Here is an 18,526-nt window from a genome sequence, read left to right on the forward strand (position 1 = left end):
GACAGACAGACAGATAGTCAGACAGAAAGATAGATAGATAGATAGATAGATAGATAGATAGATAGATAGATAGATAGATAGATAGATAGATTAATAACTACAAATGCATCACTGGTGAAAACATTGACCTCTACAGAAAATATGAACACTGTTTGTAACTTATAAAGGCTAGAAAAGAGCCTGTAAACATTTGAAATAAAAGAGAGAAAGAAATACAAAACAAACAGCAAACAAAAGCAAAAATGGGAGGCGTATCATAACAGAAACAGTATGGTCTCTCTGTTTGTCCACTGTTCAGCACCCAAGTGAAAAAAGAGCCACAGGAAAAAGGAGCATCTGTGTTTAATGTGGATGTGAGTTTCTCTCAGAGCACTTTTTTCATTTTACTTAACTGACTTTACTACAAAAGGCAGAGAGCTTGTTCTCTTCATCACTTGATCCCTACAGAGGAAAATCAGAGCACTACATACAGCACTATGACCAATTCACCAATCCACATTAATGATTCAAGTAAATGATGAGGTTCGCTCATCCCTCAGTGACACTCTGACAAATACAGCAGAGCATCGTGGGTATCTGTTTTGTAAGGTAGGTTATGTCTGCCTATTTATTTTGTGGGACTGTAAGAGTGCAGAACTGTGAGAAAAGTTTTCAGACACAAATTACAAAGTGGCAATTTAAAAAATATGCACTGAATTTTTTTTTTTAATTTATTTTCATATTTTATCAATTCAGTAGGGCCTGTTTATCCAACACACATTGTTCAAATGAAATGAGAGCTTTAGGATTATTATTATTTTTATTTATTTTCATTTGTCTTCCCTTCTTTCGTTCCTGTTTTTGTTATCTCTGTGCTCACTGTTGGCTGCTGTTCTCTATTGTTGATACTTTGTAAACTAGCTTGAGCTTTGGAAAGGGACTACATGAACGAATTTTATCATTATTATTATTATTATTATTATTATTATTATTATTGCCACCAAGAAAAACAAAGGCCTGTGACACAAAGCCTATAAACAACCTAAAGAGAATGAAAGGGGGAGCGAGAGACCAAGCAAAGGTAGCAGTCAGCCTGGGATATTAGTGGAAATGCAGTGCGCAGATACACCAGTTCAATATAAGGGACTTTTGTGTAGTTTATCCTGTATGGATGTTTAATAAATTGTGGCATAAAGAAAATAATAAATGAAACAACAACAGTTAAAAGCACAGTCTATGACTGTTAAGTCCTTAAAATTCCACGCTTATTGCATCTTAAGTCTTATTATTCAGCAACTATGTGGAAAACAATGCAAACTGAGGTATTTTAAGGTTATAGCAATGAGGAACGTTAGAATGACCCCACTGGCGGCTGCTTATGGGGTACTGTGTAATTTAAAATAACAGTACACTTAATAAACAGTTAATGAGTCAACTGTGCACTTCAAATGCATGAGTGATTTACAGTATGCGGAACTGGGCTTATATGGGTTTATGCTGTACTTTCTGTCCATGTAATGTTTCATATTTATATTCTACAAGGGTTTGATCTGGGTGACATACGCTGGTAGACTTTTTAACTCATTCGGAGCCTGAATCTAGCTACAAAGAGATGAGTAGGGCAACGTGGGGGGAAGAAGCCCCCCTTGGATTTATTCTCCTGGAAAGTGTGGTCAGTTGATCTAACTTTAGTGATTGGATAGTAGTGATCTATGCATTTCTATGAAGTTAAACAAGATAAATAGTTCAGATATATACACTCGCAGAAATAAAGGTAGTAAACTGTCACTGGGGCAGTACCCCTCTTGTCACTGGGGTGGTCCCCTCGAGGGTACATCTCAGTAGTTTTACTCAGGGAACATAATTGTACTATAATCCACTGAAATTGTATTTTCTAAGCTGTACTGACTCCACACACCCCGTCTCCTCTCCAGGCTTTTTATTTTATTGTTCTGTTTTAAAACATCAGGTTATGAAAATGTGGAAATATGGAAATATGTACTTTTCACCTGGAAAAAACATATTTAAGGTACATAATTGGACCTTAAAGCCACTGTTTTACCTTTGAGGGAACATTTACATTGTTTGTACCTTGATGAATGAAAAATGTACCTGCACAGAACCTTTATTTCTAACAGTGTACGTTTATGAAGGGATGTGGAAAGAGAACATTTAGTTCTGAGAGAAATCTTTTTTTCTTTAAAGTGGAAGTGTAAAATTAGACCTTTGGGGCAAGGAGTCCCTCCAGATGCTGGGCTAAAGCCCGTCTTCAGCATACAATTTTATATTATTTACTTTTTTTCATAAACCCAAAGTTGTTCTCTGGGGTTTCACTGGCTAGCTAGCATTAGCATTACATGGTGGCTGTAGTGAAGTCGAGTCACATGGTCAATTGAATGAATGCTACTGTTTTGATTAACTTGATATTGTTTATTGTTGATATCGCTGCTGTTGGAAGAAAACCTCTCCATTTTTCAGGGTTTAAAATAATGTGAAAGTACCTGTCGTCCTTTACATTGTGTGTAAATTTCGTGATGAATGTTTCTTATAAATTGTATCAGTAATCTTGTATATTTCACAGTTGAGTTTTCATGTTTTACAAGCTGCGTGTTTCTACACGTTCTACAAGTTACCAGCTCACTTGGTGGCCTCTGGTTTACTGATTAGCCAGCTAGCTAGTCAGCCTCAGGCTAGCTGTACGACATCCAGTGTTGACCAGAGGAGGATGGGTTCCCCTTTTGAGTCTGGCTGCTCTCGAGGTTTCTTCCTCCTGTTGAGGGAGTTTTTCCTTGCCACTCTCGCCAAGGCTTGCTCACTGGGGGCGTGGACCCGGATTCTCTGTAAAGCTGCTTTGTGACAACATCTGTTGTAAAAGGTGCTATATAAATAAATTTGACTTGACCTGACTTGATCTGTAGCCAATTTTTGCTAGACACTGGAGTTGACTTGTTGGGTAGGTATTAAATCATTTTACAGAAGACTAACATGATTAGCTTTATTTAGCCAGCTAGGTGAATCTTCCAGCACGGACAGGTGGCTCATTTACAAACAGACAACCCTCAACCCCAGTACATGCTGCCTCCACTGTGGAGCCCAGGACTTCTACCAACACAGAGTGAGGCATTACTGCCTCAGTGTCAGAGTCAGTAAACTTCCGTCCTCCACAAAATCCTGACACACTATCCTCCAGCTCTGCCATGTTCACTGCTGACTTAAGTATAGCCCACCCCAGACAATTTTAAGGAGTTATCCCAAGTGCCCATATGGACAAACTGTGAGAAGCCCTGGCGCAGACTGCTACCAGTCTTGACCATGGCTAATATAATCTGTCTCACGTGATGCCTGCTTTTGCTTTGCCTGTTGCAAATTTCCAATTCCGACCAGGAGGACATTCACAAAACTTGGATACATTTGGAAGAGACTGCAAATGTCATTCAAAATGAAATAAGTGAAACTCTTGCCCAAGTGGTTTTAAAAGAAATCAGGAAGCTGACTCACCTGAACCAAACTGTCTCTCATCTCTCTGACCTGGGATACAACGCTGACAATTTAGTGTCTCAGTATTGAACGCTTCTCTATGATGGTGTTTCTGTGATGTCTGGGGTGAGGGGCAGTGTAGAGACTTTGCTGCGACAAAAAGTAGGCAAGGACATTCCGTATGTACACTGCTATAGCCACCAACTCCACTTGGCAGTGGTACATGCAGTGCAATTAGAACCTCTTGCCAAGAATCCTCTGAATGGTCCAATTCAGTCCAGATCTCAATACGGTGGCAGGTGGTCTTTTGACACAACTAAATAGACAAAATTTCTTTGAAATTTCTCCTCTACTTGCTTCATGCGCTGAAGCCAGCCAATTCTATTCTGCAGTCACAAACAGTGGACTTGTGCACTGAAGGGGAGGTGGTGACCGCTACACTGGAGGCACTGAAGCAGATGAGATGTGGCTCATTTTGGAAGGAGCATTTTTCTTAATGTGGAAATACAATTCCTCCTAAGAGGAGAATTACAGTGAACTTCCAGCTTGATGGTAATGTTGTCTTGTCATCTACTGGGCATGGTGACTCTGAAGGCCAAACTAAGAGTCCAAATCAGTCTTTTAAAGGAGCTGTGCATTTAGCATTCTTGATAGAGCTATTGTGGAGGTGGAGACAAGAATCTCTCAAAGAAATGTTGTTTTAATGAGGGCCACATCATTTCTCCTGCCAAAATCAGCAACTTTACTTGACTACTCTCTTTTGAAGCCAATTCAGGTGCTTGCAGGCATAGAACAAAGTAGCGTGAGCTTGCACAATGAAACTGCTGTGGTGAAAGTAATGCTGCTCAATAAAATAGCCGCTTATTAAGACATTTTTGCAGTATGCACTTGCATTCAGGAGCACAAAGAGGCTCTCTGCAGATCAATGATGTATTTAAGAAAAGGTATTTAGTCATATTGGCACATGAGAAAACCATTACAAAAAATCTGGACGTGGATCAGTTTGTCGGAATCTGCCAAAGCCAACCGCAGACTGGCCCTGTAATTACTTTCTATACACAAGAAACTGGCACCCTAGCGTCACATAGAAATAACTGCATTGAGCTTTATTTTATTGCTCCCTCATTGTCTTCATATGTTATATGTGGTGAACCCATCATTTACTTCACATCATCTTAGAGCTAAACGCAACATTCAGCAAGTAGCCTGTGTGATTTAATTGTACTCACTAGGCCAGAGGTCGGCAACCCAAATGTTAAGAAGAGTCATTTTGTCCTTTCAACAAAAATCAATCAGCCTTGGGAGCCACAACATTTTATGTTCATTTTATTGAAGTAACGTTTTACCATCTTGGCTGAAAATACGTCTTAATATGTGCTAGCTTAGGTAGTATAGTAGTAGTATAGTATAGGCTAAATAATAGAAATGAAAATGCAGAATTACTTTGCTCTGCTTGAAGCTCTCTCTAAGCTCTTTAAGCTTATTTTGCTCTGCTTCAAGGTCAGCTATAGCTGCTTTTTTTCACATCTCTGGCAGGAAACTTTTCCTCAATTTTCCACCTTCTCATTCTCCAACTTCTTGTTCAAATTTTCCTGTTCCACCTTAAAAGGTGCCTGAGGTGCCAGAAGGCAATTACTGCAGCATTTAACATGGGACTGGAAAATTCAAACAAGAAGCTGGTGAATGAGAGTTCAGCTTCCCGTTTTTAGTGTTTGACAGTTTCTTTATGCAGATTAAGCATATCAGGAAACCAGCTGAGTGCTTATAAATGCAAATAAGTCAATTCAGCTCCAAATTATCAATATTCATCTTAAATCTTCCTCTTTGCCTTTTCTTTAGCTACTAGCTAAGCGAGATTGTTGTCTGCGTTGCTATGTGACCAGCAGTCTGTGTGCCAACCTTCAGGGTTAAAGGGTGAATTAGCAGTTATACATTAACTCTAGCATTTCAGACCATTTATTGTTAAACAATATTAGAACGATCAGCAGCTTTATTTTACTGCAAAGGAGGATTATTTTATTTTTAGCTACAAATCTAATTCTGCTGTGGAGCTGCAACAGTGTGGTAAAAGAGCTGCATGTGGCTCTGGATCCCTGTACTACCCAAACAGAACATTTCTTTATACTGTCTTCATTCTTGCTTACTCACCTTTGTTTTTTTTTTACCGTTTGATGTTTACCCTAGCTAGCTCTCAATTCTAGATTCCTTTATGCACACACACAAATAAAAATACAAATTGTAAAAAAATCTATAATAACAATGTTTGATTGCATCTGCTAGTCACATAGGGCCTGGACATTGTTCTGTCCTTGAAAGAAATATTTTAGTTCTTCATACTAATGTTCATCATTTAGGCACTGCTGCCTGACCCTGTGCATTCTATTCTATTCATAGTATTCGAAAGCGTCACTAAGAAGACCACGTCGCCATGTTGGTAGGCATGCTGTAACTCTGACTGTGCTCTGATAGAGCTCGTCTCATCACCTTCACGTGGCTGACGACCAAAAACAAAATAGATCAGAATGACCATGGAAAACATGAAAACATATGTGCCCACTTTAGATCGGTGGACAAGATCCATTTAGCCTGCACATTTCATTTGCTATCAGCAACAAATCAAATTAAATCAAGGCAATACACTCAAATATAGCAGTTAATACGCTTATTTAGAAAAAGCAACATTTTTGTTGTTGCTCACCTGAATAGTTCAAATGGCCACTGAAGATGACATACCAGTATCACTGTTAACATATGTGAAAATGAGGATTAATGTGAAAGAGTAAAAGTGATGAGTGTATACAACAGTATTAGTATTGCACATTAGGTATGTATAACATAGCAGCAGTCATGTTCGATAGTCCTGGTTCAATAGCAGCAATCATGGTTGATGTGTCTGGTGGTACGTGCAGTCATTCTCCTGTATCATCTGCCAGATGGTAACAATGAGAACAGCCTGTGTGCTGGGTGGCTGTGGTCCTTGATGATGCTGTGTGCTTTCTGCTGGCTTCACTGGTGGAAAATATCCTGAATGGCCTGGAGTCTGTTGCCAGTCATTCACTGCACCACCTCCATTACTCTCTGTAGTGATTTCTGGCTGTGGGCAGGGCAGGCTGCTCTTAATGGTTCACCTGTAGAGGTACATGAGGATGCCAGTGTTCATGCCAATCTTCGTCAACCTCCTCAGGAAACATAGCCACTGATGAGCTTTCTTGACCATGGTGTCCATGTGTAGTGTTCAAGAGATGTCCTCTGTATTGTGTACAATGTACAAGTACTTGAAGCTGCTGAACATCACCGACGTGGATGGGGAGGTGTTCACCCCCTTGCTGTCTCCTGTGGTCCACAATCATCTCTTAGTTTTACTGACGTTGAGAAGTTCTTGTCCTGGCACCAGCTGGTTAATGACTTCACTTCAGGCCCAGGACGCTCGTGTCATCAGCAGACTTCATGATGATGTTGAAGCTGTGCAGCACAGTGGTAAGTGAACAGGCAGTACAGAAGGGGGCTCAGCACACAGCACTGTGTTAAGGATCAGTGGGGAGAAGGTGTGGCTGCTGATTCTCTTCTCACCACCTGGGGCCTGCCCATCAGGTCAAGTATCAGCTGCATATTTAATACAATCCAGTACAGTCCAAGATCAATGAGTTTAGAGGCGAGTTCTGGGAATGATGGTATTGAATGTATTGAATGCCAAGCTGTAATCAATGAAGAGCGTTCTCCCAAATGTATTCCCTTTGTCCAGGTGGGTAAGTGCATCATCCATGGCCCTGTTTGGTCTGTATGCAGACTGTAACTGCTGTCAAGGTCAGTTGTGCAATTTGAGTTCATAATCTAATTCTGTTGGTTGACATAAATATAGGTATATAACAGTATCATGCGCCTGTCCCCCGGGCCCCGATGATGTCCGTGAGAACCTGTAGGAAGGTGGGGCCCGAACAGCGAGCGGTGACGAACCCCGGCGAGGATGGCGGGGAGAGAGCCACGAGTGAGTAGGGGGCGGTGTGCAAATTCCGACTCCCCACTGTTCATTACTGCTCAGTGTTTGGGCCCCACCTTCTTGCAGGCTCTCACGGTCATCACTGGGGCCCGGGGGACGAGCGCATGCCGCAATAACATATGTCTAAAAGGCACTTTTATAAGCTGTAGTGGAACCAGTATTCTTGTATCATAGATTTGGGTTGGACTCTTTAAGTTGGCATGCATTATGATGAGAAGCAGAGCACATGTTAAGCCTAAGGAGGATATTTTAAGTTATGCTGGACTTAAGTGAAGATTTGTAAAAGTGTGAAGTTTCTCCTTTTCCCACTTTGAGTTAATGCGGCCAATGAGGTAGGCAAGGTTATATGTGCATTTCCATATTATGTTTATAGGTATGGGTTAGCCTGCAGCTAAAATGCTAGCGGAGTTCATATAGTAATGGCATATTCACGTTTTCACGAATGTTCAACAAGCTAATTTTCCATAAGTTTATCGGCTTATAGCTTTCAGTTTAATGGATTATGTGAGCTGTATTTGTGTTAAAATGTGAGATGTTTTTTAATGATTATCATTTTATGATTTGTGTTTTTGTTTATTTAGTTCTCACGGAATTGTTTGACGGCAAGGAGCTGATATATGTTATTTTCTTCAGTACCACTTTACAATAAGGATACATTCCTCTATTCTTTGTCTTAATCTTTGTTTTTTCCATCAGTCAGCATTAAATATGTCAGCTTCGTGACAAATTCATATTCATCAGATATGACATCTCACTGCTGCCCTTTTTATTAATGTGTTACAACTGCTTATTATTGATTTTTCTGCGGCGTTTATGACCCAATAAACTCATTTTAAACCATTTATTAACTTTTAATGGTAGTCTTATTTTAAAATGGTGCCTTTTTGTCTTAAAATCGTTCTGAGAACACATCTCTCCTGAATAACCCTTCAGTGCAGAGGCAAAACAATTTTATTGTTTCTGCCTTTTCCCATATTATATGAGTAGAAGGACATGTTCTTCAGATTTACCGCTAACCAAATTGAGCAATGGAGGGGGATCCTGGCTCTCTCGCCGAGGGGAATATTTGTTTTTGAAGTGGGTGTTTCCTTTCTGAGATTTTCTGAGTTTCCTCAGAACATGGAGTGACACATAGATTACACTGGGCTACAGGGTTTATCATAGGATAGTGATTAACTGCTTTCTATTAACGTGATATCTGATATATGAGTAACTCCAAATGGGAGACTGAAAGGATGCAGAAATTTTATGGGTTTTCACTATTCCTCAGAATCAGCCTCACAGAATGAGTTCTGGCATGCACTAAAGTCATTGTTTTCACTGTAAAACAGGTCGACCAGAGATAAGCGGGAACTGGGCGAGCGTTCACTCGGAGACCACGCTGGCACAGCTGGGTGTCTGATTTCACACACTTGTTAACCCCTTAAATGGCCAGTGACCACCAGCAGGCTTAAGGTTTTCTTACACACTTCTATAACCTAAGAACAGCTCAGCTAGTTTGCACTGAAGTCCCTGTAGTTACTGAATAATAAGCCTTAGTGTGTAATAGGCCTGGGATTTTAAGGGGTTAAAAATGTCAGTTGACATGATGGACAGTAAAGAACTCTGGTGATGTAAGACAACCTCACATTGTAACCATCACCATAATAAATACACCCCACCTAAAACTAAAGTGCTTAATCTTGTGAACCTGACGTAACTTTTACAGATGTTAGCCTGAAGGAATATTTATTTATTTATTTATTTGTCACAGTACATAATTTCCAATGCTTTTTACACAACCCTTCATTTATATAACTTTCTGTCAAAATGGCCATGAAGTACGTTATTCATTTTTCATGAGATATTTCTGAGGAGATATAAGACAATCCACTTACATAAGGAAGGAAAACGTCAATGTCAGTGGAAAAAACAGGAGTTTTCAAAACTGAAGGATAAAATCTGATTCTCATCTTTGAGAGAGAGGAGAAAATCAAGCTGCAGTCTGAACACAGCTGTAGTGTTGAGTTGTCTTCTCACAGTGGAAGGATGGACAGAAACACCTGTGGATGTTTTCAAAAGCAGCTTTATTTTCTCGTCTTTCTCAAAGATGAGAATCATATTTTGTCCTTCAGTTTTGAAAACTCCTGTTTTTTTCCACTGCATAGGTTGCTGTAGCAGCAGCGTAGGCATCAGTAACTACGTAGCTGCGCTGGTGATGCGAATTTCAAAAACGGGTTCAGGAGAGATGGAGATGCATCATCTCGCCCTCCAAACTCTACAAAAAGAGTGATACAACAGACACTTTAAAAAACGATTTGAGTGTCCAGAGCGTCCAGACTGAGACACGTCTTTTAAAATCTGATTAGAACCGCATTTCAAACCAGCTCCAAATGTGGTTTAGATCTGATTTGAAACAAATGGATTTCATGTGGTTTTCTGCTGTCCAAACTACACTGTAAAAAGTTACAAAAAGTACTTAAAAATTACTTAATGTCATATTTATGTAGGTTGAATAAAACCGGTTCAATTGCTTGTTACCACATGAAGTAATTTTTTTAAGTAGATCTGACAAGCCACTTTTTACAGTGTATCAAAAATCGATCTGGATACAATCTGGATATGGCAAAAAGGATTTAGGCTGGCAGTCTGAACATAGCTTATGGGTCTGAAAGGATGTGTAGCTGTCAAGAAACCTTAAAGGAAATGGACAAAAGAGAAGAACATTTGCACTAGAACACCAAAACTGGACATCTAAGCTGTGGTGTATGTTTTTATTGACTGATGAGTCCAAATTTGGGAAAATACTGAAAAATGTCATTTATATTTAGTTGTGTTCCAAAAAACAAAAAAAACAAAAAACCAAGCATCTCCAAAAACATAGATTTACAAGAAAAGGCAAAATGTGGTTTACTTTTAATGTAAGTGAAAGTAATCAGTTTTTTCCAGATAATTTTAGAGCATTTCTATTGGTCCATTCATCATAAATTTTTTGACACAACGTACACAATGTAAAGGGCAGCTGCTGTGTTCAAATAATAGAGAACAATAAAAATTGAAAAAATTCGACATTATTTTTTTCAGCTTTTTGTTCTTGAAACTGAAAAAAGAATAACTTGCCTAATAACTGTTTGGGAAGTGTCTGACTTTTGCACAGTACTGTATAAACCATTTATAAAAAGCTTCATATTTGCAGGATTGAGCTTGTTGCAGTTAACTCTGCTCTTTTATCTAATTACTCAAGGGTGGCGTTTTATGAGGAGAGTAAATAAGAGTGATGAGACAGGACAGTCCTGCCCCACAAGTCACTGAGAGTGATTTATTGTGAATGATCACAGTCACCTGTCTCTGATAAGGCTTGTAAGAAAGATCTTGATGGAATACCTTGCTAAAAAGGCAGGTACGTGCTTTAGGCTTAAAGATTGTTATCTCTTTAAACTATTTGATGTATTTTGTAAGTCATTTAAAAAGCACTAAGAGGTCACTGCAAATGTATAGGTGTCCTTAACTGAGCACTCTTAAAATAAAAGTACCACACAGGGTTTTTTTTGTGTGATACCATAGATGAACCATAAATATGTTCCTGAGTGTGAAGAACTTTTTAAAGGTTTTAAGGAAACTTCACATGATGTTAAGGTTCCATACCAGGGTTGCCAAATCCTGTTCCTGGAGGCCTACCACCTTGGAGAGTTTCAGATCCAACACAGCTGGCTCTAATTTTCAGATGTTCCTGAAGGCCTTCATTAACTGGATGAGGTGTGCTAGATAGGGCGTTGAAGCTAAAATCTGCAGGGTGGTAGGTCTCCAGGACCACCATAAGGGCAGCTCTAATTTATACTAGTTTAAGGGGGTCTCCCTAGAAACTTTACAATGTGTGGAGGTTCTTTATACAACCTCATTTCCAAAAAAACTGGCATGCTGTGCAGAATGTAAATAAAATTAGAATGCAATGATGCGTAAATCATGTAAACCATATTTTAAAGGAAAATACTACAAAGACAACATATCAAATGTTGAAACTGAGAAATTTTATTGTTTTTTGAAAAATATATACCTATTTTTAATTTGATGCCAACAACACGTTCCAAAAAAGTTGGGACAGGGGCATGTTTACCACTGTGTTTCATCACCTCACTCCATAAGCTTTTGGAAACTGAGGAGACACTGCTGTAGTTTTGAAAGTGAAATGTTTTCCCATTCTGGTTTGATATAGGACTTCAGCTGCTCAACAGTTCACAGTCTCCTTTGTTGTATTTTACATTTCATAATGCTCCAAATGTTATCAGTCAGTGACAGATCTAGATTGCAGGCAGGCCAGTTTGGTACCCGGACTCTTTTAATACAGAGCAATGCTGTTGTAATACATGCAGAATGTGGTTTGACATTGTCTTGCTGAAATAATCAAGGCCTTCCCTGAAAAAGACGTCATCTGGATGGCAGCATATGTTGCCAAAACATGTATATATCGTTCAGCATTAATGGTGCCTTCACAGATGTGCACGGGACCCATGCCATGTGCACTAATGCCGCCCTATACGAACATGAAAATTGGCTTTTGAACTGTGCACTGATAAAAACAAAGTGGTCTTTAGCCTAGAGGACAGTGTCCATGATTTCCAAAAAGAAATTCAAATGTTGATTCGACTGACCATAGGACACTTTTCCACTTCCCCTCAGGCCATTTTAAATGAGCTCAGACCCAGAGAAGCTGGTGGCATTTCTGGATCCTGTTTATGTACAGTTTCTTCTTTGCGTTTGAGTTTTAATTAGCATTTGTCGATGCAGCGATGAGTGGTTTTCACAGATAGTGGTTTTCAAAAGTGTTTCTGAGCCCACGCAGTGATTTCCTCTAGAGAATTGTGTCTTTTTTTAATGCAGTGCTGTCTGAGGGCCCAAAGATCACGGCCAGCAAATACTGCTTTTTGGTCTTGTCCCTTGCATACAGAGATTTCTCTGGATTCCCTGAATCTTTTAATGTTATTATGTACCGTAGATGATGACAAGCAAAAGTTCTTTGCTATTTTATGTTGAGAAACGTTATTCTTGAATTGTTGCACTATTTGATCATGCAGTCTTTCACAGAGTGATGAACCCCTCCTCATCTTTACTTCTGAAAGACTCAGCCTCTCTGGGATGCCTTTTTATACCCAATCATGTTACTGACCGTTGTCAATCAACCGCTAAGTATTCAAGTGTTTTTTTAGCATTATACAACTTTACCAGCCTTTTGTTGCCCCATCCCAACTTTTGTTGGAGTGTGTTGTTGGCATCAAATTTAAAATGGGCAAATCTTTTTCAAAAAACAATACAATTTCTCAGTTTAAACATTTGATATGTTGTCTTTGTACTATTTTCAGTGACATATAGGATTTAAATGATTTGCACATCATTGCATTTCATTTCTATTTACATTTTGCACAGCATCCCAACTTTTTTGGAAATGGGGTTCTTTCAAAAAGGTTCTTTGCAAAAATGTCCATTGAAAGGAACCAAAAGTGATTCATCTATGGTACTGCAGAAAGAACCCTTGCTGGGACCTTCATTTGTAAGAGTGTACTCTCTCCTGCTGCCCATCCTCTCAAATGTGTGGAAAATCCATGAAAACAGAAAAAACGAACAGCCTAATTGAGAGAATAACAACACTCTTGCCACATCTGGAGAGCTTTACGACTCTTTACACCTTTAGGAAAACATCAGACCTTCTGTTTGTGTACTTAGTAATTTATCGAGGCCTCACTTTCCAAACAGATTAAATCTGGTCTAGACTAAGAAGGATTCCTTTAACTCTGAGCATTGTCTGCATTTCGCTCTGCTAAATCAGATATACCATGTGAGTGAGCTTTGAGCTTTGAGTAATGTAAGCTGTAAACACGAGAGTGATATCTCGCCTGCTCCATCTCTCTGGCATGAGCGAGACATTAGCAGCTACAAGTTGGGGTCTGTGGGGTCATTTCTGGCAGGAGAAGTGTGCAGGAAAGGCCCGCCCCACTGTGTGCTGCACATGCTGTTATACTTGGCTACAACTTTAAGTAAATCTGTAAAACAGACAGATAGAAAAAAAGAACATAGAAAGCCACACCTTAAATACGTTCTTAAAAAAGATTCTATAGTAAATACAGGGGTTCTATATAGAACCATGAACACTGCTTAAAGTGTTCTTTGCGTGTTGTATATGGTTCTATGTAGCACCAAAAATGGTTCTGCTGTTATGATGTCAAGCTTGTAACAATAAAAGAACCATTTTTGGTGATGTAGAACCCTTTTCAAAAAGGTTCTATATAGAACCGTATACAAGATGTTTTAGATTTTAGATCTGAAAATTTCTACAGGTGTTTCTGTCCATCCTTCCACTGTGACAAGACAACTCAGAACTATGGCTCTGAAAGGATGTGTAGCTGTGAAGAAGCTGTTACTGAGAAAAGAACATAGACAAAAAAAGAGGAAAATTTGCACCAGAACACAGAAAACTGGACATCTGAGATGCGGAATTAGGTGGAGTGTAAATATATCATTGGGATCTTCTTGGATTGTGAGAAGCAGAAAATGCTAAACCAACTTCTATGACCGAACTTTTGAGGTTCTGATGCCTTGAGACTCGACTTGTCAAAATCAAAAAAAGACTCGCAACTCGACTTTGACTTGGACACCAATGACTCGGACTTTGAATTGGACTTAAGCCTCATAACTCGGAAAGACTCGAGACCCAAAGTGGAAGAGACTGCAGACGGGACTCTGCACAGCTGCCTGCTTTTCATGTGCATGGCTTATGATGAGCTTATGTCAGAGGACAAGTGAAGCGTTAGATTTTAAATTCACCTCCATAAGAAACAAGAGAAGCATAAACAGCATCAATAAGCCCAGCTCAGCACTTAAACTCTTACAGGAAAAACTTACCAGGCTAACGAACCATTTCCCTTATGGTAGCGAAACAAAAGAAACACAGCTCTCTTTGTTTGATCAATTTTAACAGCTTCTGCAGGTAAAACAAGCGCAGTATTCAACATGAGGCTGACTTTTTATTCACCAGCTTCTTATTCAATTTTTCTGTATCACCTTAATTGGTGCAGCAGTTGTAATTCCTGCACCTTTTAAGGTGAAACGGGAAATTTGAATAAGAAGTTTGCAAATAAAAGACAATTCCAGTTTCATACATTCATCATCATTTTGCTGTCTTTTCAGTAAACTTTGTTCAGTTTGGCCATTTTGGTTTCTGTTGTCGTCTAAATTTATTTCAAACTAGTGGTTGTTTTTAGTGTTAGTGCTAGTTTTAGTGTTGAGCTAGTTTTAGTTTTAATCCAACACTCCCAAATTTCCCAAAATTCATAAAAAAATATTAGCTTCAAATATAAAGTTATTAAGTTCAATTGTACTTTGGGTACCACTTTAAAATGAGACTACCCTTATAAAGGTTTATGAATGGTTTAACCCATTAGCTTGTTCATGGTTGTTAGTTAAGTCGCAAACACTTTAAAAATCATTAATAAGCAGTTATAACACATTAATAAAAATGGCAATTGTGAGCTGTAATATCTGATGAATATGAATATGTGATTAAAAGGACAGGTTTAATGCTGACTGATAAAGAAGGTAAAGTAAGATCAGTAAAGATCTAAATCTGAGGTTTAACAGAATAAATAAGTGAGCGCTCACTATTAGGCAAACAACAGGCCTCTGTGGTTCTTTTTATATATGTGTTGAAAATGCTTATTAACGATTTTAAGGTCTTTATGACCTAATTAATAACCATTATTGAACTCGACTTGCTTGTTACTAGCACCTTAGTGACTTTGAAAAACTGAACACAAGCCTCCTGAAAAGAATGGAAGCTGCAATAAAAGCAAAGAGTGAACTCACTGACAAACGTGTTATTAGCTGTTGAGGCTTCTGTGCAATTTTCTTGTCAATGTTTTCTGCTTTTTGTTCCTGACATTAAAATATGTAACTTGTACTTCAAGGGGAATTCCACAGATTTTTCACATTTTCTACATTACATCTTTAAGACGTAAACACTCATTCATAGAGGTTTAGTGTGAAAAGCTTCATTCTAGAGAAACATGCTGAGTCAGCATTGTTGACAGTGGTCGTGATGGGAACCAGACATCTGAAACATTTAATTCCTGTAAAATCTCCTTCACACAAAATGGTTATGAATGTGCTGCCTGATGTCTGACACATTGTGTTATGATACCTTTGGCCTAAAATATATTATTTAAAATCTATTCATGGTGGAGAAACACATGCAGCGTGGGTGTAAGGTAAAATAGTCCCCAAAGAAAACTTAACTTTTCAGATTTTTCCATCACCAACATTACATACAAAAACTCAGAAGACACACGCAGGTTCACTGGTCAATTCAGATAGTACAGAAAATACCTTTAATTGTGTGACATCGTGACCCCTGGTTCCTGTCACCACCACTGTAAAGAAGGCTGTGTCAGTAAGTTTCCCTACAATTAACCATTTCACATCAAACCACTCTGAATGACATTGTTTACATCTTAATGACTGTGAAATATCAATGGAATTTCTCTTTAATGACTGTTTTGACTGGACATTATATACAATGCACAGTACTGTATATTTGTAGCACAGTTTTAATGAGTACTTCAGTCAAAAAAATGAGTATTTTCATGAATATTTTTGTAGTGTGATATTTGTTTTTTTTTTAATGCATTTTATAATTATGTATTTCAGCTACTGCCCATCACATTGACCTCTATTATAACTGAGTTTCAAGCTAATGGATTCTCTGTTCTCTTTGTGCAGGGAGCCGCATTGTCCATACGATACAGATGCAGCAGATAGACGTTAGGCTGAAGAACTGAACACTGCTGTGCTGTTGAAAAACAGGGACTGGGTCAGTAAGTACAGTGGACTGCACTGTACATGTGATACAAGTTCAAATGTCCACATATATTAGTGTGTGGTTAGATTCGCTTGTGAAACAGGTAGGTTCCACTCACTGCTTGATTTTTTTCTCCCACAGGACGGTGTTGATTGTGCCTCCCCGCCTTGACTCCTGCATTCCTTCCTTCAATTCCAGATGTTGTGCGCGGATGTCCTCTTTATGAACTAACGCCCTGCTTTATCTCTCTGATCACAATTTCATTTATTATTTCAGTTGCCTCCTCTTTCACCTCTTCACACCAGGCTGCTGTGGGTTACTCCTTTCCCAGTGCGTGTGGGGATGTGAGTGGAACTGACTGAAGTGGCCCCCTCTCTTGTGGATTGCTTGGCACTGCAGAGAGTTTGTCTATTCACTCCATGGTGCACTGCACTACAATAGCAGTGCGATCAGTGAACAGGGAATATTTCAGATATGTGTAATTCAGACATGTGGTTTGCAGTCTAAAACAGGCCTGGTATGGGTTTGTATGGATTTATACTGTCTCCACATATTTCATATTTTATGTTATGTATTTATATTCTGAATATGTAATATCTGAGATCCAGCAATTTTATCCAGCTACAGTGAAACAGATACTTTCTAACATTTTGTGGTAACATTTTCTCATGTGGTTCTGTAATAGACTACTATTGTGGAATATATACTAGAAACAGATCAAATATATCAAACAGGACAATCAGGTTCAATATAACAAAATTAAAATTGCTTTTGTAATATGTTCAATATGCACTGAGCTCAAAGCAAGGCAGACATTCAGAGGGGCAGAAGTGCAAAACAACAGAAAAATGACCCCCTCTCCCCACCCACACCAATACACTAGTTTAGGCTGAAGATTTTTAGACTTAGATCTTTTTGTTATTTAAAATGAACTCACCATTCGACAGCATAAAAGGTGGGTGGGGGGCTTTCCCTTCTATATGATTCAAAGAAAACCCCCGAAAACTTCACTGTGAACCTCATCCAGGAATGTTTCCCAATCCAGCAACTATATTTTGCTCCAGGAGACTCGTCAAAGGGCTCAGATCGAGTAACTGCTTGCGAAACCGTGTTTTCTATTGGACAGATTGAAAATGATGCATGGATGCGTCTACATGGACATATGGATAGCCAATCAGCATGCAACTGACAAAATATTGATAGTTGTGGCCAGCTGTAGCGATAGATACCCAACACTTCGGAGGCTGAGCACTTCACACAGGTGACCTAAATCCATATTGATTTGCATACATGGGCAGGATCACACTTGTCTGATAAAACAACCAAAGGAACAACAGCAACATGAATAATAATAATAATAATAATAATAATAATAATGCAAGCAAATGTTGGTTTGTAGCTCAAACAGGTGCAGACAGCCTTTTACTAAACTCAGGTCGAGTTGGTGGTTTGCTGATAGATGGGCCTGATATCCCTGCTAGAAAAAACAGCCTACACCAGCATATCAGCGCATGTTGTGATTTGGATGCTGTTATGCTGGTCAGCAGCAATAGAAGGTGCTATGCTAATTACCACCAAAACCAGCACATGTTGTATTTTGGACACCAACCAGAATGACCAGCCAAACCAGCACCAGACAAGCATAAACCAGCATGGAATTCATGCTAAATTCATGCTAAAGCAGCCTGCAGGGTTGAAGCTGTGGCTGTAGCATTAGCCTCCACTTCTGATGCCGTCTCTATCCAGCAAGGTCAGCGAGGGTGTTGATGCTCCAAGACCTGGACCGAGGACAGGGCCTGCGCAATAGAATATTTAATTTCTACTGAATAGCTATCATTCAACTTATAAAATTCCATTGAGGATATAAAAAATTGTCCTCCCTCACTCTTTCCTCCTGAGTCTTTCTGGCAGAACTCCCAGATCTCCACCACTATGGACTTCTTGCACATGTTGTTGCATGACAGATACACTATTGCCAAAAGTATTCACTCACCCATCCAAATCATTGAATTCAGGTGTTCCAATCACTTCCATGGCCACAGGTGTATGAAACCAAGCACCTAGGCATGCAGACTGCTTCTACAAACATTTGTGAAAGAATGGGTTGCTCTCAGGAGCTCAGTGAACTCCAGCGTGGTACTGTGATAGGATGCCACCTGTGCATCAAGTCCAGTTGTGAAATTTCCTCGCTACAAAATATTACACAGTCAACAGTCAGTGGTATTATAACAAAATGGAAGCGATTGGGA

Source organism: Colossoma macropomum, unplaced genomic scaffold (assembly GCF_904425465.1).
Source record: "Colossoma macropomum unplaced genomic scaffold, Colossoma_macropomum, whole genome shotgun sequence".
NCBI classification, from domain to species: domain Eukaryota; kingdom Metazoa; phylum Chordata; class Actinopteri; order Characiformes; family Serrasalmidae; genus Colossoma; species Colossoma macropomum.